General features: G+C 53.0%; 1 protein-coding gene across 3 annotated transcripts in view; it reads left to right on the top strand.

Annotated features, from left to right (window-relative positions):
* The first annotated feature begins 19808 nt into the window (after positions 1-19808).
* Positions 19809-24301, top strand: part of Src (SRC proto-oncogene, non-receptor tyrosine kinase) — a 31970-nt gene continuing 27477 nt past the window's right edge. The window contains exon 1 of one of the 3 annotated variants that reach the window (XM_051187757.1): positions 19809-19860. The gene's annotated coding sequence lies outside the window, so the exon portion shown is untranslated. The remainder of the gene's footprint in view (positions 19861-24301) is intronic. The other 2 variants (XM_051187761.1, XM_051187767.1) reach the window with 2 other exon arrangements.

The following is a 24301-nucleotide window of genomic DNA, read 5'->3' as shown; positions in this document are numbered from 1 at the left end:
TGTCCTACTGTCTGTCACATGGTTATCAATTCTTCAGACCTTCAGACTCCACACATGCTAGTTAGCCCCACCACACCCCTGCAGTTCCCCATGTTTGCCCTGTCCCTTACTTTGGGATCTTCCAGCTCACACAACAGGCCTGCAGTGTCCCCAGTCCCAGCCCCTGGCATCTACTAGAAGTTTAGCAAATACCAGTGGAAGAGAGGGAGGATGGGGCGGGGCACTCAGCGGAGAACTGGCCATGCAGAGGCCCAGGGTAGGAATGAAGAAAGCAGGCTTGCCATACAGGCAAGGAGACCTGAGTAGAGGAGCTGCTAGGGGCCAATCAGGACAGCTCTGTGTAAACTGTAAAGTCCTGGACCAAGTGTGGAAAGGCCACCCTCATCAGCAGTCTCAGACCGGAGCCTGGGGTCTGCCCATCCCTCCAGCCTATCTTGCAGTTTCACAGAAGGCTATGCAGGGTATGGTGGGACTGATTGGAATTCCCCCTGAAGCCTGCGATGGGTCTGGCTTCCCAAACACTGCTCAGAGGGTGACTGCAGATCAGCCACCAGAGAGTTGGGTCACCAAGGTTTCTGGTGAAGATGGGAATTGTCCCTGAACCCATGACACTGGACAGCCTTGACCCAAGGGCCAGGCCTCTACTGCACCTATGTCCCATCTTTAGGCTTTTGCCTCCATAGGGGAAGAAGGGGTCTAAAACACAGCGCTGGTGCAACCATTGTGTATAGCCGGGTAGTGGTGGCACACGCCTTTAATCCCAGCACTCTCGAGGTAGAGGCACTGGGATCTCTGTGAGTTCGAGGACAGCCTACAGAACGAGTTCCAGGATAGGCTCCAAAGCTACACAGAGAAACACTGCCTCAAAAAACCAAGAAAAACAAAAACCAACCAACAAACAAAAATAACCAACAACCAAATAAACAAATAAACAAAAATGAACCAACACCCCCATTAAAAAAAAAACCCAAACCAATGTGTATATATTGTGTGTGCACATGTGGAATGGGGTGTGTGGGGTGAGTGGACTGTGTATGCATGTGTGGAGGCCAGAACAGGATGCCCAGTGTCTTCCTCTGTTGTTTGTCACCTTATTTTCTCCAGGCAGAGCCTGTCACCGAACCTGTATCTCACAGCTTGATCAGCTGGCCATTGAGCTCCCAAGATTCACCTGTCTCCGCCCTCCACTGCTGGCGGTTTCTGCACCTGTGGTCGCGCCTGACTGGACATTCAGATTCAGATCCTCATGCTTGTACATTGTCCAACAAGTGCTCTGACCCACTGACTCATCCTCCACTTCTGGATGTGCAGAGCTTTTTGACAACGTCTACACAAGCAGAGTCTCCCAAAGCTGGGCAAGATGACTTCTGCCGGTCTCCATTCCTGGGAGGCTGAGACAGGATTGTGAAGAGTTTGGAGTGAGGCCAGTGTGGGCTATAGAGAGAGACTTAACGTGTGTCTGTGTAAGTCGGAGGGGGGGGGTACCATGTGTTAGTGATTGGTGCTGGGAGACAGCCCGTGTTGATGTTCCAAGCCTGGCCACGTATGTTTCATAATAATGATGTGCAGACTCGAAGCTGTAAGTTGCTGTTTTTTTTTTTTTTTTTTTTTTTTTTAAACATAAAGCACTTGTCTGCCAGGCCAGACCGGCAACTCTCCCACCATATTCTGCAAAGTGGTGGCAGTGTCTCTCCCATTTGACTGACTTAAACTAAGGCTCGCAGAAGGAGGGTCACACACAGTCAGTGATAGAAAGGGTTGGAACTTGTACTCTTAGAGTCTGTGGATACCATGCCAGGGTGTTTTCCACATCCACTGGCCAGTGACCACGCAATACTGGGCATAGGCCAGGCCATGGTTCCAGCCCTCAGGGTGGGAACAGACACACCCAGAATGGACTTGGGTTATGTCTCTATCAGGGGTGTGTGTACAAGCATGTCCTGGAGTACAAGGCTCTTACCCAGGATCTTGAAGGCCTGAGAGGGTGGAGGCGGGCTGGTGATAGGGGTGGGCATTCCTGGTGGGGGTTACAGTCTGAGCCAAAGCCCAGAGGGATGGTTTAAAATAGAGAACACTCTCTGAAAGCTCAATAATGAAACCATTGTGCTGGCCATTTCCTCTGAGAGCCTAGGCTGTTACTCTGCCCTCAGAGCTAGAGGTAGCTCCAGGTGTGAGGCCTACCTCACACCTACCTCGCCTCTCTCTCACCTCATGCCAGCCTTCTGAGAATGTGTTCTCCTTACCCATTTTGCAGGATTTTTTTTTTTGGCATACCGAGCTCAGAAAAATAGCACGCTCTAGGTCATTCATATATTTGCAAAGCGGTAGAATTGAGGCCCCAAGTCAAGCCTGTGGGTCCAAAGTTTGTACTTTGAAGCTTTCCATCGTTTTTAGTTCTAGAAACGCCCAATGCCCAGATGGCAACGGATGTAGTGATATGCTGGCAAATATTTAACAAGCAACTCTCTGGAAGAAAAAGCTAAGGCATGGCTTGTCAGATTTCTCCATTTCCAAGAAGAACATACTTCCTTGGAGGTTGATGCCCGTGACTAGTATGACATCACTGAATACGGCACTGGAAAGGGCAACGGTCCTAAGTGTTTGCAAGCCACTGAGAACCAGCTCCAGCACCTTACAGGAAGAATAGCCACCCTTCCCCCAGCCCAGTGTGGCCAGTAAAGGCCATTAGACAAGTCTTTAGCTGGGAAGAGGGCGGAGAAACCTGCTCCTCCAGCCAGGGCCTGCCTAGGAGAGTCCTGGGAAACTGCCGTTAATCTTTAAGCAAGTCTTGCAAACAGGAGTGGCTACTTTGCCCGCTGTTCATGAGGAACCTGAGCAGCACCATCCCCTCTTCTGGCCTCAGTGGGCTACCCTGGCATCACTTGCACTCAGCAGTGTGGCCTTCAGATCTTAGTCTTGTCCACTCCTACTTCACAACGGAGGAGGCTGGAACAGGAAGCGGATGGACTGAACAGACCCTGAGGCACCTGGCCTAGATGTGAACTTAGATCAGCCTGACGCAAAGCTTTACTCCTTCCTGGCTTGCTGGGACATAGATTGTACCCTGAGGCTGGCGCCTCTTACATTCTGGGTGGATGGGGACTTGCCCTTCCCGAGGATCTCTACCAGGAGAAGCCCATGCCTGGTGCCACATTAACCTGGTTGGGTCTCAGTTGGCCATCAGTGAGAATGAAAGCATTTTCAAGGAAGGAGGATGGAGGCAGATGGTCAGACTCATCTTTCTAGAGGGGAATGGAGGAGTCATAGGTGGACCTGGTTCCAAGGGGCAGCCCTAGAACCTGGACAGGGATTGGTGTTTGTGTGGGGTGGTCCTTGAGACCAACCTGAAACTACAACCCCCCCCCCCATTTTTCTTCTCTACTTCCTGTCTGGCTGGACCTGCTATCCTCAGTGGCTGACTAGATGTACATGGTTTCTGAATGCACTGGAAAGGAATTTAGGGTTGGTCTGATGCTTGCAGTCCCTGCCTTCCATAGGCAGAAGCTGGGGGCACCCACAAGTTCAAGGCCAGCCTGTTTCACATAGTGAGCTACTGTTTGTCTCTTGATACATTTTAATAAAGCTGCCTCTCCTCCTTACTCTGCCCCTCTGGTCCCAATCTCCGGTTAAAGACACTCAGATCAAAGCTGGTGTGGCCAGTTGTCTGCCATCGGTGCGTAGCTCAGGTAGCTAGGACCCTAACGTGGTCCGGGGTGACCAAACCAGGCTCGTGGCGTGGAGGGCGCCCCCGCGGGCGGAGCTGCGGGGAGGGGGCTGGGTGCGGGAGGCGCGGGCCCGGCTCGCACAGCAGGTCCCCCGGGTCGCCGGCGGGGCCCGGGTCCGCGCTTCCTCCTTTCTCCGGCTCGCAGCGGCCGCGGCCCCTCCTCCCGCGCGCTCCCTCCCCCTCGCCGCTGCCACCGCCGCCGCCGCCGCCGCCTCCTCCCTTTCTCTAGGTCTGTCTCTCCCGGCCCGGAATCTACCCGGCCGCCCCGCCGGAGCGGCCAGGCCGCCGCCCGCCAGCGCTGCGCGCCCCGCTGGGGTCCGCCTGGGCGCGTCCGGAGCCTGCGGCCGCCGCGCAGGTGAGCGCCCCCGCCCCGCCAGCCCCGCGCCCCGCTGCGGGCTCCCGCCCTGCCCACTCCCCGCCGCGGCCCGCGACCTGCCCGGCGCGGCCTTTTGTTGGGATGCGCGGGGGAGGCCGAGCGGGGCGCGGGGGGCACCGACGCGTGGGGGGACCCCCGGCCGCAGAATCCCCAGCCCGGCTAGGCCACATCTGAAAACCCGGCCGATCGGCGCCGCCCGCGATCGCGGCTGCGGGGCCCGGCGCCCCCGGCCCGGAGTGGGGGCTGGGGGTGGGGTGGGCGCTGGGGACTGGGCGCCCTGCTGGCCACGAGACCTCCTTGGGTCTCGGGGCCTCGGTTAGGGCCTGGTGCTGTTGGCCTGGAAGAGACTGGGCCACTCTGTCCTCACCACCCCCCTCCCCAGCCCCCATCCTCGCCCCTGTTCAGGCCCAGCGACCTGCCGGCCCGAAGTTGGCAAAAGTTTGGGGTTTCACTACCACCACTAGGTCCACTTGCCTACCCTGGCATGTACTGGAGGTGAGTTTGTGTCCCCTACTAGGACCACCACTTGTCATGCTTCTTGGTGATGGGTGGGTCTGGCCATGACTGCTAGGATTGTTAAAGAGTGGGGTGAACAGAGGAGACTCATCCCAGAAAACCTCTAGGGTATTCAGAGGGAGAAAAGTGGACAGAGGTGGGTGAAGCTTAGGAGGCCCTAAACAAGGGCTTCTCTGACTCACAAACTGTCCAATAAGGGCAATGATGATGGGTTTACCTGGGTGGAGGTCAGATTCAGTTTCCAAGGTGGGCGTGGAGGCGGGGCACGGGGCAGAGAGGTGGGGGAGAGGCTCTTTCCAGACTTGCCAGGCCAGGCATCTAAGTCTCATGTTTTCCTGGGTGATCTGAGCTGGGGGCTGCTCCTTGGAGCCTTCACAGCAGCGACAGGGTCCTCAGGTGACTATTCCCTGAGGAGTTGGCATACATGGGTGTGTGTGTGTCAATAAATGGGTCCCACCCTGGAGCCTGCACAAGATGGCTGGGGTGCTTGTGGCACAGCTGCCTGCAGAAGAGGGTAACTGTGCCTCAAAGGGTACCTAGAGCCTCAATAGAGCTGAGCATCCTCCAGTGGCCCACAGCTGGGTGAATATAGTCAGCTCTGCATTCCTTTGGCCTCAGACCTGTTGGGGAGGAATGATCAATCCTGTTGTGAAAGAACTCAGTGGTAGAGCACAGGCTTTGCATGCTCAAGGCCCTGGTACTAGCCTTGGTGCTACAGGATGGACAGATAAATCAGATGGAGCCATGATGACCAGAACTGCTGAAGTCCACTGAACTCCTCCTGGGGCTAGCTCAGGCTGCAGCTGGAACTTCAGAGGAGCTGGCTGGCTGCCCTTTAACCTGCAGTGACAGTGAAGGCTGAATAGTTTGGGGTCAGGCACAAGGTATTGTTGGAAAAGGCTCCTCCCATATTACCCCCACCTGGCAGGCCCTGCTGGAGATGGGGTGTGTCCTGGTGAGGTGGCCTTTCCACAAGGGGAAGTGACTTATAGTGTGTCACCTCTCAGCTGACTGCCTGCCTGTATCCTGGGGTACACACTGAGAATGAGTGCTAGGAGCACCTCCATCTCATGTTCATCCTTGTTCTTCTAGCCTTAGGGCAGCCCTATCTTCTGTTTCCTGTTTCCCTTTCCCCAGCCCCCCACCAGCTTCCAGAATATAGGCTGCCTCCTGCTTGGGCTTGTACCCTGATTGTCATCTGAGATGGGGGTGGGAATGGAGCATGTCTGGGTCCTCTAAGCCCCAGGATCTAGGGAGGACTGGTTAAGTGGTTTTTGTCCCTGCTATCCATCCGGCCCTCGGCTGTCTTAGATTGTGCATTGAGCACTTACTATGCACCAGGGCCTATGAACGTCGTTGAACAGCTTTGTTGCAGGAGGGTGACAGCTTCCTGAAGGAGGGGCTTGAACTGGAGGAAGCAGTGACCAGCTAGCTAGCCAAGGGTGCAGCGGGGCCAGTGTTCTTCCTCTCTGCCCAGAAGGTCATCTGCCTGGGGACTTGCTGGGAAACTGTGAACAGGTCCTTGCCTTCTACAAACTGGAATGAGGAGGATAAGCCAAGTGGCCAGATAAATGAATATATAATCATGGCTGTGATAAGGACAAGGCCTAGAGAACAGAAGACTCTTGCAGGAAGAGTGTAGGAGGTACCTGGGCACGAAGCTAGGGGAAGGTGCGCCAGGCAGAGGGAGTTGTATGTGCAAAGGCCCTGAGGTAGGGGGAGTGTGTGTCTGTTGTGGAGAAACAAGAGGAGGAGGAGAGCCATGAGAGAGCACGGGTCAAACAGGGCCTGCTATCAGTAGAGCTGGTCTCAGTGAGGGCTCCCAGAAGCCTTGAGAAGGATCTTGTCCTCCATTTTTTTTTTTTTTTTTTTTTTTTTTTTTTAACACAGAGAGCTGTGTGAACCAGCTTAAGCTGGAGGCCAACGCACAGAGCTAATGGAATAGATGTGTAGGCTGGCCTCCAATATTCTGTGGGGGCCCTGATCAGGCCTCAAGAGGCGGTAGTGTATGGCACTAGGCTTGAAGGTATGGAGTTCAACTCATGAAGCCAGAGGTGGTAAGAAGCAAGGATCAGGGAGCTCAGCGCGATGGGGTGGGGTGGGGTGGGGCTTGGGGGTGAGCTAGAAGACAGGAATGGTCAGCCAGGAAACGGGAGATGAGGATTGTACATCTGATAGGCCCAAGTTCAAGTTCTGACTGCTGACCTTCCCATTTGTTGTGTGTCTTTGATCCTTCACTGTGTCTTCTTGTTTCTTCCTTAACACGGAGGACCAACCCGTCTCTGCCAGAAAATGGCTGTATGTGGCATTGGGAAGCCTGTTGGCATCTCTGGGCTCTGCCTTGTCATCTGTGTGACCATGGGCCTTGAGTGGGTGATGGCATGGGTCTGAAGGTCCCTCTTTGGGCAGAGCTTGTCTAGAAGATGATGTTGATAGGAAAGGACATCAGTGTGCTAGGTGAGCATGAGCCCTGCACTCTCCGCCAGAAAGCCGAGCTGGGGGTTGTGCATGTGCCAGGGTCTAGCTGTCTGGATGTAAACTGTTAAGACCTAGAGAGAAAAGGCCACTTGCCTAGGGTTTCCAGGTGACAGCCAGGAATGGGCTGTAGGGCTCTGAACTCCACATTCAGAATTGGTGCTACTGGTGTCTCAGAGCCCTGCAGAAGCCCCGTGTGGAGGTCCCACTGGGAGCCACAGCCTCAGTTTGAGGTCCTCTTGCCCTTCTCTGCTCCTCCAGGCTTCACAGCCCTATGTACCTTTCACTTCCCGGGGAGAACCTCTCTGGCTCTCTGGGGAGAGATCATCACCTTTGAGGGGGCCTGGCTCCCTGGATGTCCCAAGAGGATAGACATGGGTAACTAACACATTCAGGCCTTAATAAACGTGGGCAAATTGGAGCCAGACCTGGGTTAGAGTCTTGCCTCCTCTAGCACTTGGTTCCAGTCATGTGTCACAAGCCTGGAGCTGTAAAATGGACTTGCAGCTGACAGGGCCAAAGAGAGGCTGGGATCCCACAGGCCCTCATTGGGGCTGGCCCTGGCTCACTGCTCTTAGAGAGGGAGACCTGTTGCTCAAGGCCTCATTCCACTGGTAAGCCCAGAGTTAAACCACAGCCTCTTTGCTAAAGTAGTACCAGTAGGTTAATCTACTATTGTTTGTGTACATTATATATGTTTCCCTTCTCTGGCTCAAATGAGAAGTCCTGACCCCAATTCCACAAGCCGAAGTGCTGTGTGAAGCATTCCGACATCCACTGTTGGCTTTCATGGGAAACAGTGCTGTGATAGATTAGTAATGTCTACTCTGGGCAGAAGCTTAGCAAGCATTGTCTGTGTGCTATGAGTTTGCCATTCTTGATCTATCCAGACCTTCTTTACTGTGGGGGAAGTGAAGGAGAAAGACCCAGGGCAAGTTAGCCAAGCTAGGAAGAAAATGCTAATGTCTTCTTTGATGTAGGTAGGACTGTCCTCACCAGCTAACCTGCCCATGACCACAGTACTGCCAGATAGATAGCCAGCCTGACTAGAGAGAGGGCGAGGAATTAGGAAGTTTCCCGGAGTGGGAAGCCAGAACCCCCACCTGTCTACTTGATGCCACAGGACTTGGGGCGAAGAACTTCCCCGAGGACTACTCAGAGGATTGTAGAAAGGAGAATCGGGAAGTGAGAAAAAAATTGAAAGATCGTGGTTTGTCTCTTCCTGTTCTGGCCCTCAGTGTCTTCGTCATGGAGTTCTTCCCTTCCCTGAGAACCTGAGACAGGCTCCTAGCTGGGGTTGTCTGGGGCAGGGGGTGTTCAGGATGAGTGGAGGGTGTCTACCAGCTGTTGGCAGGGGTAGACACGGGTCCTTAGGCATCCTTGGGTCTGCTGGACTGTGCAGCAACACGAGCGAATCTGACATTGGGGTTGGAAACAGGCAGGGTTGGAGTGGCTCCAGAGGCACGGTGGACTTCCTGGAGCCCGATAGCTTCACTCAGGCCTCCCTGTCCAACTTGTGGCCTGTTCTTGTCTTTATCTGATGTCAGTATCCACACATTATGTTCTCCAGAGCTGGACCTCAGGTAACAGGGTGACCCACTGTATCTGTCCCTTATCCTGGAGTGGGGGGAACCTTTATTCTTATTACGTAGAAGATGAACTGGGCTCTGAGAAGCGAAGGGCTATGGCCGTAGTCATCCAGCAAGTGAGATGTGAGCCTGGACTTCTGGAGTCTGGGTGCTATGGATATCTGATTCCCACTGAGTGTCCCCAGTGTGGCTGACATCTTTCTTAGGCAAAGCATGGGTTCCCTGACTTCTTGGGTTCATACTGTGGCTGATGGGTGTTGGATGGTTCAAGTGTGTGATCTCTTGGTAGTGGTGAGGCCTAGGGAGGCGGTGGGCTTTGGGTTTGATTTCTGGCACAGTGTTCTGTTTGTTGCATCTGATTGTGGGGAAATTGACTGTTCCATGCCCAGTTTCCCCACTCTGTGTAGCTCTAGTATAGCTATGGGAAAGTGGCCCGACTGCTAGGCGTGCTAGTGTATGCCCAGTGCTTGGTGTTTTTGAGGCTGTGAGTAATGGCGATTCTGTGGTGAGGTGGAAAGGCAAATTGATCCGGGAACCCTCAGAGCTGGCACTGGCCACCTTGGTCTATGGTTGTCCTGCCCCGTGCGTCAAGGAAGGATTGCATTGATTGGAACCCACCAGCTCCATCGAGCTACTCTGAGACCAGCTCTCGTCTCTCCCTGCCCCTCCTGGAACCTGATCATATAGTCAGCCCATGACCTCTGGTGCCCAAGACTCCCCTTACTTGTGGGGCCCTCCCTATGAGGTATCCACCATCTGGGCAGTGAGAGCTCCATATGCTGGTCCATATGGCCTGGGTACAAGCTGCACTTTCCTTAGGTAGTGGCAAGTAGAGGTCAGAGAAGGCTCCGAGCTCTGCATAGCTCCTGGAGTGTTGCCTGTCAGCACAGAGGAGTCCCTTCCTCAGCCCCAGCCTCCCTTCTCCCATGTGTCTGTTGTGGGTTACTCCGCAGGTGCTTTGAGCGACTGGCTGATTCCATGCTTGCCTAGACAGTCGAGTGCCTATGCCTTTGCCTGTACAGGTCCTTCAAGGTCCCCTAATTATTGGACAGCTGTGTGTGAGTGTGTATGTGTGTGTGTGTGTGTGTGAGAGAGAGAGAAAGAGAGAGAGAGAGAAAGACAGAGAGAGACAGAGAGACAGAGGGGGAGAGAGAGGGAGAGAGAGAGAGAAAGACAGAGAGAGACAGAGAGACAGAGGGGGAGAGAGAGGAGAGAGAGAGAGAGAGTTGGTACGTAGCCTAGGCTGACTTGGAAATCATCTTGTAGCCCAGACTGGCAGCAGAAACCTTCTTGCCTCACTTTTCTTTTGCTCTTTTGGTTTTCAGAGACAGGGTTTCTCCGTGGCTCTGGAGGCTGTCCTGGAACTCACTCAGTAGACCAGGCCGGCCTCGAACTCATTGCCTCTGCCGTCCGAGTGCTGGGATTAAAGGTGTGTGCCACCACTGCCTGGCTTGCCTCAGTTTTCTGAGAGCTGGAGTTATAGGTCCGCCTGGCTAGGTACCCACGGTTACTCAAGGCCTCCAGTAGCTAAAGTACCTCCGGCTCTCACCGGTACTCTTTCCCCCGAGCCTCCTCTGCCTCTTTCTCTACGGTCTTTTAAGGCTCCGCTCTGTCTTTAGATGGCAAGTCCTGACTCTAGGCTGATGTTCTTTGCCTCTAAGGAAATGTGTGGCAATTATCACTCCCAATGGTAGAACACTTTATAGTTTACAAAGCTCTGTGTGTGCACCCTGGCAGGACTGTGAGGGAGATAGAACCCAGGGAGCGCCTTCGTCGGACAGATGAGGAAGCTGTCAGCCAGAGGCCTCAGGTTGCCTCTCCCTGCTTGGGCAGCTAGAATACCCCCCCTCCTTCTGAGTCTTGAGTCTGCCTTCCCAGAGAGGTTAAGTGACTTCCCTGGAATCACATAGTACTGAAGGGGCCACACTGGGCGGTTCCTTCTACGTATTCGCTGGCCAGGCTGTGCCCTGTGGACTTTGCTCTAAGCTGTACTTAGTCCCCAAGGGAGGCTGAACCCGGCCCTGTTCCACCTGCGTCTTCTGGGAGACCAGGAAAATGGCTTCTTCCTTGTCCCCGGCAGGAGGCAGCAGCTTTTCCTCTTGGGTTGGCTGGAAGATGACAAGCTCCTTCTCTCTAAATGTCTTAGAGCTTTAAGAAGTTTTCCCTCAGTGGTTGAGGTCAAGAGGCAGGAAGGAGAGAGTGTCCCAGGCAGAGGATGGTGTGGTCAAAGGCTTGCAGGTGGGGCAGCCTGGGGTCTGGGGGAGGTGTTGTGGGTTGAGTGGGTCCTCACTGCAGAATTTGCTTCCTGCTCCCCACCCCCACCCCTCCAGGTGTTCTAAAAGCCTGGAACCAGATGAGCCACCGTTCTATTTGGGGACAATTCTGCTGTTCCTGTTTCAATCCTGTGCCCTAGTTTTAGAAGCAATGTGGGTTTGGTTACCAGTTGGCCATTTGCAGGCCGCTCCCCTCCACCCACTCTCCCCACACCTTAGATCCCTGGGCATCATGGCCAGAACAGGCCTGGGCTGCCTTTGAGGGTGCCTGATTTTGGGGCTCTCTGCATAGTCCTTGATTAGCAACTGATGGTGCCTGAGCCAGTGATGGCGAACACACCTGGCGGGGTGAGGGTAGGGCCCAGGAGACTGCTCCCAGGCGCTGAGAGAGGAGATGTATTGTGGAGGACAGGATGACATAGTCCGTCTTGGAGACTGATTTGGGACTCTCTGGGAGCAATGCTCTGGGAAGCTAAGTACAGACTCGGATGGTTGCTCTACTGTAAGCTAGGTAGCACAGGAATGATGGCAGCCTAACAATGCCAGGTGGGCTTGCCAGAGGTGATACCTAGGACTTAAAGAGGTCACGGGAGAAAGGGAAGAGTGAGGGCATGCTAGACAGAAGGAACCCAGCAGCTCGTGTGTATGTGTAACATGGAGCGTGTGTATCCGTGAGAGTGGGTGTAGGCATGCATAGCCTGGGGCTGTGCTCATGTATAGCTACTAAGAAGGGGCCACAGTTCATCCAGCACATGTAGACTTTGTTGTCTTAGAGTGGTGGGAGCAGGGCAGGCCTAGGTGGTGGAGGGCAGAGGAGGATGAAGCGGGGCTGGGGTTCAAAACAGGGGTCAAAGGCCCTCGCTGGGTGGAGGAGAGGCTGACTTAGGGAGGAGCCTGATCAGGGCCTGATGATGCAGTGTGCCCAGTGCCCTCTGAGCACTGGGAGCTGGGGTTTGGACCTGGTGCCCTCTGTGGACACCCCAGGCTTAATGCTGAAGTGTTTACACGCAGCCTTACACAGTGGGAGGTCCCCGGGAAGATGGATGCTTCCAGTTCTGTGGGTCATGCCTAGCTCAGGCAGTGGCCCAGGGAACCCTGCTGAGTGCTTCTGTCTGGGAATAGCAAGAGCCTGGGTGGGGATGGGGGTGGGCAGGGGGAATTGCCACAGTCCCCTCTCACAGCATCTCTTGGTCACACTGCCCCTCAGGAAATGGGGGGACCCAGTGGTGGGTTCCACAGGCACCTGGGGTGGGCTCTGGTCCAGGTCCCAGCCTCCTTCCTTTTGGGTGAGCCTCCCAGAGCACAGTCCTCCCTCTCTTGAGCTTCCCAAGGTCTGAGAACTGTCTACTGTGGGACCCAACAGGCCTGCCTTTGAAGCCTCACTTGGATTCCAGCTGGGAGAGCTTGGCTAAGTGATTTTGCCTTCCTGAGCCTCAGTTTCTCCCCCCCACAGAAATGGAGGCTAGCCTTTGGAGGGCTGTGTCCAGGGTTGTATAGTCCTGGGAGAACCTGGCTCAGAGCCGAGGCCTTGCTGAACTGCCAAGGGGCAGCTTCCGGGCACCCTAGGCTCTCAGTTCCAAGGACAAAGCCCCTTTGTGGGGAGACAGATGGAGCCTGGGAGCCCCCTCCCTGGGGAGCAGGGCTGTCTGCCTCTCTTCTGCACTCCATCCCCTGGGAGAAGGAGCTTTCTGAGATCAAGGGTGGGAACCCAGTGGGTTTCACAGCCTGGCCATTCTGGCTGGGGAGCTCGTGTACTCTTCCCTTTCTTGAGTGCTTCTCAGGGGCCCAGGCATCCCTGGCAAACCCCAAGCCTGCTGTGGGTGCCCTGTGCACCTACCCTTCATCCTCTGTCCATTTTCTCACTCACCCATTCACCTTCCCATTCGTCCATCTTCCTTCCATCCCTCCACCCCAGGAGCCTTCCCCTTGCTGGGCCTACGCTTTTGTGGCCACACTGACTGCTCTGTCCTGAAGGTGTCCAGCTGCTTCAGCGGTGTGCTAGTTTCTTGTTTGTATGTTTTTTGTTTTTGACACAGGTTTCTCTGTGAAACTCTGGCTGTCAGTAGACCAGGCTGGCCTCGACCTCACAGAGGGCCACCTGCCTCTGCCTCCCGAGTGCTGGGATTAAAGGCGTGCACCACCACCATCTGATACTGTATGCTAGTTTTATTATAACACTTACCACCCAATATCCAGTTGTGAGTGAATAGAAGTGGCCCTGCACTCATCCAGAGATTGCTGCCATTAGAGTGAAGATTCAGACCAGGGAAGACAAGGTGAAGGCCTCAGGCAGGCCGGGGGGGGGGGCCCTTAAGTGCCCTGAAAAGTTCTCTTTTGAACTGAGATGGGAGTGGAGTTAGCTGGGGTGCTGCCATTGAAATGCCTATTGGAGTAGGTGACATAAGTCCTGAAGACTCAGAGAAAGCGAGGGAGGGAGGCATGGATATATGGGGGAGGGGAGCATAAACTCCGGGCAAAGAGAATGGCCTGTGCAAGGGCCCCGAGGCAGGAACATGTCCAGGGAAGGGAGAGCTGTTGGCCTGTACAGTAGAGGGAAATGAGGGGAAAGGGACCCTGTACAGACTTGGTCTTTCCTTTAGGGTAGGGCCTGTGGGGAGGGCAAGGGCTGAAGGATTCAGTCTCTGCGAAGCTTTCTGGCCCAGTTTGGCAGTGCATGCGAGAAGGAATGGAAGTGTTTGGAGCTGGGGATGACAAGGTTTGGAACCGGTCACTGAAGACAGGAAACCGAGGCTGAGCATGGCTTCTCCATGGCCAGGACCACACAGCAAGGCAGGGCTGGGTTCAGGCTGTCAAGACCTAGGGGACCTATGGCTTTAGAGAATACAGATGCTGATCCCTAAATCCCAGCCAGCAATTTTGTTTCTTTTTATGGTTTTTCAAGACTGGGTTTCTCTGTCTAACAGTCTGGCTGTCCTGGAACTCACTCTGTAGACCAGGCTGGCTTTGAACTTACAGAGATCCTCCTGTCTCTGCCTCCCAAGTGCTGGAATTAAAGGCGTGGGCCATCACTGTCTGGCCCCAGCATACAATATTAAAGTATACCCATTTCTTTTCTTGGGAAGCAGAGACTGCTCAGTATGCCTCTAGGCTGGGGAAAGCTTGACTCCAACCTGGTGTGTGAACTGAGCCTCAGTTTCCTCTGCTGCTAATAGTCTTTCCCCCATGGTGCTGTGGGGGGAGCCTCGGGTATCCAAGATGTCTAGGGTGTGAGGGCCAGCCCATCCACAGCTGGACTTCGGACCAAGGCTAGAGTTTTGTTTTTTTTTTTTTTTTTTTTTTTTTCAGTATCTCAGCACCCTGGGGTTGAAGGTTCCTGGAGTAAGAGCCCAAAGTCTCTTTCCACATGGGGAAACAGTCCAGAAGGGCACCACAGTTTTCAGGAGGCCTCCTAGCCTGGCAGAACTGGTCAATGTTCTGAGCTGGGTCACTTAACTACCTAGCCCCAGGGCCCAGCTCACCCTGCCCTGCTCAGGCTCCAGTCACTTCCTGGGCTTGCCCTCCTTCATCCTGGAAGCTGGTTTCCAGCTTCTTGACATTGCAACATAACATTGTCATCTATATGGTTCATGTTCCGGGGACTCTTGAGTTACAAAAACAAAACAAAACAAAACGGTGTTGGGGGAGAATCTTGTTTTAAGCAAGTTGCAACTGTGTGTTAGGTTACAGTCATTGCTGGCCTGTGGTGCTGTGCTTGAAGGCTGCAGGGTGGACACTTTGGATGTCCAGGCTTAGAACACAGCCTAGAGGGAAAGGCTCTTGTTCTTCATGGCACAGATCAGGGACTGAAGTCCAGAAGAGAGCAACAGGGACCAGTCTGTCTGCACCTGGCTTGCGGTGTGAGCCTCATTTTGTGCTTGCTTAGCTTGTATCTTCCTAGGCTGCAGGTCCTGGGTCAAGCAACCCCCCCCCACACACACACCTTTTCCAGGGCCAGCTGGAGCCTGCAGGCACTCTGCCCAGTGACACTGGCAAAGCCGGTTTGGGGCTTGACAGCCCCAAGCATGCTTGCACTGAGAATGCAGGACCAGACATGCTCTGTCTGCTGTGGCCCTTGGATCTGCCCGCTCCTCCACCCCCATGCACCCTCTCTCACTCCTGCTCACTCCTTACTCACTTGGCAGACATCATCCCCCACCTCCCACCCAGTTCCTGGCCCAGGCCTGTGCTGGGTGGGGCCTGGGCCTGGAATTGCTTTATATTTTAAATTGCCTGTATAAGTTGGGTGGTCAGAGTCTCTGCTGGGAGCTCATGCAGTACAGGGTGCAGGGAGAGAAGGGGTTGGCGCCCAGCCCCTGGGATGAATAGACCTGTGGTTTAGGCTACCTCTCCTTCCTGGAATGCCCTAGGTGGGGCCCATCCATCTCCCTAACTACCCACTCACCCACTTGTTATCCACTCATCTACCCCCACACTGCCATCTTCTATCTGTCTGTACATCCATCTGTCCACCTACTTAGCTCACCCACCTGCCTATCTCTCAGTGGGGCCCATCCATGTGCATATCTGCCCATTCACTTACCTGTCTATCCTTTCCCTCATCCACCTACCTAGTCAACTTTATCCATCCATCTACAAATCCGTCCTCCTATGGTGATGAACATGCATGGATGATGGATGGATGGATGCATCCATGCATCCATTCATCTTCTAGCCATGTACCCTGGGCAGTATTCTGGAGGCTGGAGACACATCAGATAACTAGCTGGACACAATCCCTGCCTTTGCAGTTGGTTGATCCACAGGGCAGCCAGAAAAGCAGCAAATAAGGGACATGGTCTGCTAGTGGGAACCAAGAGCTGTGGACCCTTCATAAAGCAGGGAGGGGAAATGGGTGGGCTGCTAGTGGGTGGGCATCCAGGAAGGTGCTCACACTGAAAGATTGGCTGGCATTGGGAGTGGGGTGGGCTTACAGTTCGGGGAAGAGGGTGGGAAAGGAGAGAATAGAGGAGGAAGAAGGCAGGAGGATCTGAGAGGCAGAGCCCGTGTCGGAAGTGGGTGTGGCTGCAGTTCATGCTGGTGAGGAGCAGGTGGTTGTCCGTTTGTCCGTTTGGAGTACTTGGTGCTGAGTACTGCAGTACTCAGGCAGAGTTCACTAATTAATGGAGCCATCTTCTCTCTGTATCGAGAGCCATAGCAGAGCCCTTGGCCCTTCCCCTGCTGTCCCTCATGTCATGCTAAAGTAGATCTCCAGTGTCCTGTGTCAAATGTACGTATTTCTGCATAGCCATGAACCTGTAACCTGCCTAAAGCTCACTGTTCCTTCCTGGCAGCGACCCCCGCTTTGCCCTGGTATGGTTTGCTGGTGAGGTTGAGGTGAGTCATATGGGCCGCCTCCCTGCTGTGCTGAGTGGCCATGCCAAGCCTGGGGCCTGTTGCTCAGTAGGTGCCCTGCATACAGTAGCCACTGCTTTGATGGGCAGCAGATACGCAGGGCATGCTTGCTGGGCTCTGGGGCCTATTCTTAGGGCTTCACAGACAGGAACTTAATTCATTCTCATGGCTGTTCTTTAAAGTAGGCTGTTTGTGTATTCTGATTATATAGAAGAGGGAACAGGCACAGAGAGGTAGAGAAACTGTGTCAAGGTCACACAGTAAAGAAGGGCTGGAGCTGGGTTTTGAATCAAGGTGGTTCTGCTCTTAGTCCTCATGTTGAGGGAGAGATCTGTTAGCCCAGATAAAGAGGGGGTACCGATTTTCATCTGGACTGACTGTGCTCAGTCGGCCCCTGAGGCAGGAGCAGCATGTGGGAAGGCCCAGCCTCCGGAGCGGAGCGTGTGGATGGGAGGTGGTGGGGATGGAGCAGGCCCCCAGCAGGCAGTGGTGTTTGCACCATCTTGCTGACCACTCATGTTCCCTTGTCCCCACTTCAGGGCAAGGGAAAGGAGATGGCACCTGTGGACTAAGGGTGGAGTTTAGGACTGCTTGTGCAATGGGACCTGGCCACTTGGTGTTCTGCCCACCCATGTCCCCAAGGGAGATGCCACCTGGGTGTGGGTGGGGAGGAGGGGGCACTGTGTTCCCAGAAGCAACCAGAGCTGTTGGCAGGGAACAGCGGGCACCGTGGGCAGGGGCCGGCTGGCAGCTCCCCTCAGGGCTCATCCGCCTGCCACCAGTGGGGAGGGGCCGTCCAGATGACCTTGAAGAGGCTGGGGAAAGATTGGAACTTGTTACCTCAGTGTCCCACCAAGGTCACTCCCTCATCCTGAGCTTGTGCTCTGTGCCCAGACACTGGCTGAGGCGCAGAGGGAGTGTGGCCTGCCTAGGCTCACACAGTGATCTCATTGATAAGCCATCTTGGGGTGTCCCTTAGGCCTTGTACCAGCAGCTTCTCAACTAAGTTGGGACAGCTCCAGCTCCTGCCTATCCTCCTTGCCTCTTTCTAGGACAGCGTGGAAAGGAAGGGTTTCCTGGACCCTGTCTTTAGATGTAAAACCATGAGGCCGCAGGCTGCTGAGAACTCCATTTTGGGTGGTGTGAACTCTTACAGGAGGGTCTGCCCTGCCCCTGCTCCTGTCTTGCCCAGAGGTCTGCCTTGGAGCCATCCATGTGCTGGGTCCCAGGAAAGACCATCCCAGCTGCAGGTGCTTTTCTTACATCCTTTTGCAGCCCCTGGGGGCAGCCTGATGTAGGAAAAACCTGGGGGATTGTCACAGGAGTCACCAGCTGTCACAGGATGGGACCTTAGACTCATCTGTTTCTCCTCATCTGTAAAATGGGCTTAAGCATGACACATAGGGCCAGGCAGTCGTGGTACACACCTTTGATCCTAGCACTTGGGAGGCAGAGACAGATTTGTGAGTTCAAGGCTAGCTTGGTTGCAGAGTGAGGCGAAGGAAGACTACACACAGAAACCCTGTCTCAAACAAGAAAAAAGAATGACACATAGGACTGGTATGGTGGCACACACCTTTGATTCCAGTACTTGGGAGGGAGGCAGAGGCAGAGTTCAAGGTCAGCCTTGAATTCTCGGATAGCCAGTGCTATGCAGTGTGACTCTTATCTCAAGAAAACTCATGAAAGTGCTGGGGATGTCGCTGTGTGGTACAGTGCTTACCCAAGGCCCTGAGTTCAGTCCCTACCACTGTGTAAACTGAATTTGGGGAGGTGAAGGCAGGAGGGCAGAACTTCAAGGTCATCCTCCTCAGCTGCGTGAGTTTGAGGTTAGCCTGGGCTTCATGGAGCCCTGTGAGCATCTCAGTCACTGCTGCTGTAGTGTATATTTCCTTAGCCCTTCATCCTTTCCACATTGTTAAGCCACTTGTGGAAGGCTAACCAGGGAAGCAAGCAGTTCCCATGGTGATGCTAAAGACAGAGTCAGGGAGCAGGTGCCTGCCCACAGGGAGCCCCCGCAAGAGTGATGCCGCAGGGAGAACATCCCTCCCGTGAGATGGGTGACACACTCATAGGGCCTTTGCCCCACCACAGGTGGCCCCTGCTGGGACCTATCTGTCTGAGTGTCACCTGGGGACCCCTCCTTTGGCCCCACAGGCGCCTGTGCTACCCCTGCCCCCATCTGGGAGGCTGGAGGGGAGGATGTGGTAGCTTGGCTCCTGGGGCCTGTAGTGTGTACCCCTCTTTCTGTCTGGTCTCTGTTCCCCTTTGGAAAAATGAGCTGGCCCATGAGCTTGGGCTTCCCTGTGAGGTCGGCTGGGACAAATGACCTTGGGAAGAGGGCTAGAAGGTAGCCGAGACCTCAGATGGTGGCCCAGGGCACCTCACTTAGCTTCCTTGAGTATTTCCTGGAAACTCTGCAGACGGACATAGCTGTCTGTCTGTCCCTATGGTCAGGGCCTGGGAGAACTGAGGAGCTGGCAGTGAGGGTCACAGGAAGGTCCCTTGCCGAACAGCCTGTGGGCTAGGGTGCTCCTGCAAAAATGAGGATGCAAAAAAAAAAAAAAAAAAAAAAAAAAAAAAAAGGATGCTTCTAAGGACTTGTCCAGGATACCCCAAACCATGACACTCCCCTGCCTGGCTGGGTAGGTGCCCGTGGGGACCCCTGCACTGCCCAATCTACCTGCCACCCCCTACTCATTCCTACTTGGCAGACATGCCTACTTTCCCAGTGCTCAGTGCTGAGAACAGCCTAAGGGAGAATGGTGGGCAAACACAGGCCCTGTTAGCGCTTTTACTAAGGGATGGTCCATGGTGTAGGAGACTGTGGATCCCAGACAATCCTTGCTTGCTTCCTAGTGCTGTCTCCTAGCTGCTGGGTGACCGACCATAGGTAGACAGCTAGACTTCTTTGTGCCCCCGTTTTCTCTTCTATGGCAGAGCTGATCACATGGGTGGGGCGGAGCATCCCGGATTCATGCATGAAGTGTACCATTGAGCATGATGTCTGTCTCTGGGAGTTTGTCCTCTGGGCTAGAGGGGGAGGAAGGAGGGCCAGAGTGCTGGGTGGCATTGAACAGTCCCTCTCCTGACCTGTGGGGTGGGGGCTGGGTGAGGTCTGCTGGTCACAGCACCTCTGTGGTTCTTCCTTTGTGTGTCCCCTCCCTTAGCTGCAGCCAGCTGGTGTGTAGTAGGTTCTCAGCCCAGTGACTCTCAAGGCTGGGTGGCTAGGAGACTCCCTTTGTCAGAGACTCCATCCCCACTGTGGGGACCCTGCTCCTCCCTGCAGCCCTTCCTCTGCAGGAAACCTGCCTGCTCTCGGCTGCTAGAGCACACTGCTGCTCTCACACGCACACCCACTCAAAGGCTCTGGGTGACTGGGACAGTCACCTGGTGTCCATAGTAACACTGATCACTGCCGCAGACTGTGGCTTACCACAGCCATGTGGAGAAGTCCCTGACACACATCCTTCTTCAGGACAGAGTACAGAGGCTGAGAGCACTGACTGGCCTGTGCAGCCATGACAGACTGAACGGGGACCTGAACGGAGGCAGGTAAGCTGGGTGCATGTCCGTTTCTGACTCAGGGAGTCGGGGGGGGGGGTGTCTCATGTAGTCTAGGCTGGCTGTGAACTATGTAGCCTATTAGCCTAGGCTAACCTCCTACTGGCTAGGTAACCCAACTTAATACAAAAGCACAAGCTCACCTCCAACTGACTGTGTAACCCAGGTGATTTAGAACTTCCTGGAGCCTAGGCTGGCCCTCAGCTCACTGTGTAATTCAGGCTGCTCCCAAACTCTGCCATTGTAATTTGGGTAGTGTTGACAGTATCTTTTGCAGAAGCAGTAGTCGTGTGTGCCACCCACCCTAGTTGCCATCTCTCTCCTACTATCCTGGAGACGTTGCTGGCTTTGAGGCTAAATTACAGAAATATCAATTTGCCAGTCTGTTCGGTGAACACTGATTTCCAGAATAGCTTACAAGCATCACAACAATATAAGATAAATTCCCATTAATCCATTTGAAGTGATCCATCGCATGGTCTTGCCTGAGCTGATTGTTTCCTTTCATTTAACATAATACTTTCAAGATCTACTTAGTTGGGGCATCATGTATCCAGCTGTGCCAAGACTTCTTGCCAAATAATATTTTACTGTGTGGATATCCTCTGTGTCTGTCTGTCCCCATCCTCTGTCTTTCTGTGTGTAGGTATGTGGCTGTGCATGCCTATGTGAGCACACTTGGAGACTGGAGTTTGATGTCTTCTTCAATCACTTGTTCATCTTGATTTTTTGAGATAGTGTTTGTCATTGAACCTGCACCTCACTGCCTCAGCTAGACTAGGTCGGGAAGTCCCCGGGATCCATCCCTGGGGTCACAGGCCTGTGCTGTCATGGCCAGCTTTATATAGTGTTGTGCATCTGAACTCGGACTCTGGTGCTTGCATAGCAGGTACTTTGCCCACTGAGCCATCTCCCCACAGCCCATATAGGTCTATTTTTAACACATTAAAATGTTTTTGAGGGCTAGTGAAATGACTGCATGGGTGAAGATGCTTGACACCAAGGCTGGAAACCTGAGTGTGATCCCTGGTGCCCACAAGTAGATGGAGAGAGCTAACTCTTCCAGGTTGTCCTCTGACCTCCACATGCACAGAGTGGCAGGAGCATCCCTTCCCCAAACACACACACACACACACACACACACACTGTAGGGTTAGATGGATGGCTCACTGGCTGCTCTTCCAGAGGACCTAGGTTCAATTCCAAGCACCCAAATGATGGCTAGCAACTATCTGTAACTGCAATTTCAGGAGACCCAACATCCTCTTCTGCCCTCCTTGGGTGCAAGGTATGTGCAGGGTACATAGTCATACATGTAAACAAGACACTCACATGAAATATCTCCAAAAATGAAATGTAATAAAAATATTTTAAAATTTACATAAAATTGAATGTGTTTATACATAATGTAATTGATTTATTGATTGATTCTGTGCTGAGATAGAACCTTCCCTCACTCCTGCTTGGCAGTTCCCCCCCCCCCCAACCACAGTGTGTATGTGTTTTATAATGGTCAAACCTGAGTGAACCTGTCTGTCTTAGACATTCCATTTCTAAACTGTGAGAACATTCAGATTCACTCCTTGAAGCTTTTGAAATGTGCAGTGCATTGTTACCTGTTGGCACCCAGCTGTTCAGGGACAGGCACGCAGAACGTTGGTCCTAGAACATTCAGCACACTGATCAATCTTTCGCCATCCCTTGTTTTCTCTTTCCTCCTCAGCTCCTGGTAAACACTGTTCTATCCCATCTTCTATGATGTCAACATTTCTTTTAAAATTTATTTTGTCATATAGATGTTCTGTCATTCATATATATATATATATGTGTGTGTGTGTGTGTGTGTGTGTGTTTTCTGTATACCAGAAGAAGGCATTGGATCCCATAGGACTATAGTTATAAACTGCTGTGAACTGCCATGTGGGTGCTGGGAATTGAACCCAGAACCTCAGCAGACAGTGCTGTTAATCACTGAGCTATTTCTCCAGCCCACGATGTTAACAGTTTTTGTTTTTGGTATCAGATTTCATTATAGATGGTTGTGAGCCACCATGTGATTGCTTAGAATTGAACTGAGGACCTCTGGAGGAGCAGCTAGTGCTCTTAACCACCGAGCCATCTTTCCAGCCCCATGATATCAACACTAAAAAACAAAAACACCCCAGAAAAACAAAACATTTTTCTTTTAAATATATGTATGTATGTGTATGTGTATGTGTGTGAGTGTGAGTGCAGGTTCCTGAAGTGGCCACAAGAGGGCATTGTTCCTCTGGAGCTGGAGTTAGATATGATGGCAAGCCTCTGTATGGATGCTAGGGACTGAACTTGGGTCTTCTGCAAGAGCAACAAATATTTTTAACTGCTGCCTCTTCAGCTCCAGATAGTAACATTTTGAGGCTCTGCATGTGGTTGAGATCAGGTGGGACTTTTGCTGCCAGGCATATTTCACTTCCCACATGTCCTCCAGTTCCATCCATGTTAATTCAAATGACAGAATGTCCTCCTTTCTTTATTCATTGGTTGGTAGATATTGGGCTGTTTTTGGCTGTTGTGAACACTGCTGTGATGGATGTGGAAGTTACTATGTCCTTCTAATGTACTCATTTTATTTTGAAACTGGAGGGCAGTTTTATAGGAGTTTGAGAGAGAAACGTCAGGATAGGCACGATAAAGACCTCGGGTCCCAGGAGGAGGGAGATGGATAAGATTAAGAGAAAAGCATGCTTCCTGAGCTGGAGGCCAGGAATCCAGGTGAGCTCCGTAATGGACATCTGCCAGCCAATTGCACGGCATTAGGAAACTCTTCAGATGGAGTAAGGTTGCAGAGTAGTGCCCAAGTGCCAGGCCAAAGGAGAGGAGAGGGGACGAGGAAAAAGTGGAACTCGGGCAGTGGGTGGGCACAGCAGTGAGCTCTAAGCCCAGTGTTACTCCTCTGATTGTGGCCAGCAGGTGTACACTCTACTCACATTTCCTCAGTTGATAGGCATTGTGCTGTTTCCGTGTGAGGCCACAGTGAATGCTGCCCTGTGTGCCCTGCTGTGGGGTGTGGGTTTTGTGTGGTTGTATCTTGTAATTGCTGCTGATGTGTGCTTGGGAGTGGACATCCTGGATGGTGTGGTTAGTCTCTATTGAACCTTTTAAAGGAAGGCCACTGTTTTCCAAGTGGCTGCATGGCTTGATGCCCCACAACAATAGAGGAAGGCCCAGTGCCCCGCGTTCTTGACAGCGCCTGCTGCTGGCTGCCTTTCTGATAACAGATGTTCTGTGGGTGGGACACGGCATCTCACATGACTGATTTGCCTTTTCTTGTGGGTGTTGGTGATGCGTTTCTGTCCATGTCAGCTGCAGGTTGGTTTTTGGGAGAAATGCCTGTTTGTGTCCTTTGCCCATTTTTAAATTGGATTGTGGTTGTTGTTCAGTTGTAGTGCTGGAGTTTACACCTGGGTCTCCACTCATGGCAGCCATGTGGTCTGCCACTTAGCTCCTGGCCCAGGATTTATTTTTTCTTTTTACAAGTTTCGTGTGTGTGTGTGTGTGTGTGTGTGTGTGTGTGTGTGTGTGTGTGTGTGTATGAGTACAAGTTACTTCTTGGCCAGAAGAGGTTGTCAATTCCCCTGGAACTGTGGTTACCAGTGGTTGTAAGCTGCCTGATATGGGAACTGAACCCTGGTCCTCTGTAAGGACCAGGCACAATGCCTATCAACTGAGGAAATGTGAGTAGAGTGTACACCTGCTGGCCACAATCAGAGGAGTAACCACTGAGCCATCTCTCCAGCCTTAGGATTTTTTGTTTGTTTTGGTTTTTTTTTTTTTGAGACAGGGTTTCTCTATGTAGCCCTGACTATTCTGGAACTCTCTCTGTAGACCAGGTTGGTCTTGAACTCACAGAGATCAGCCTGCCTCTGCCTCTGGAGTGCTGGGATTAAAGGCGTGTGTCATCACTGCCTGGCCAGATTTTTTTTTTCTTTTATCCTCCCCCCATTTTTTATTTTTTTTAAATTTCATTTTCCATTCCAACCACAGTTCTCTTTCCCACCTCTCCCCTCCCCCTTTACCTCCTCCTACCTTCCCTCACCTCCCCCTAGCCCACCCCCAATCCACTCCTTCTCAAGGGTAAGGGCTCCCATGAGGGATCAACATAGTCTGGCACAATAGGTTGGGTCAAGGTCCAGCCCCTCTCCCATGCATTAAGCCTGAGCATGGCATTACATCCTAAGGAATGGACTCCAACAAGCTAGCTCATGAACAAGATTTGTATCATGGTTATACTGCCAGGGCCCCTCAGTAGCCCAAGCCTCACAACTGTCTCTCACATATGGAGGGCCTAGTTCGGTCCCCTGGAGTTTCCACAGTTGTAGGTCTAGAATTAGTGAGTTTCCACGAGCTTGGTTCAGCTGTCTCTAGATTCTCCTTCATGATCTTGACCTCCCTT

Source organism: Phodopus roborovskii, unplaced genomic scaffold (genome assembly GCF_943737965.1).
Source record: "Phodopus roborovskii unplaced genomic scaffold, PHOROB, whole genome shotgun sequence".
Lineage (NCBI taxonomy): Eukaryota > Metazoa > Chordata > Mammalia > Rodentia > Cricetidae > Phodopus > Phodopus roborovskii.
This window is presented reverse-complemented; position numbering and strand designations above follow the sequence as displayed.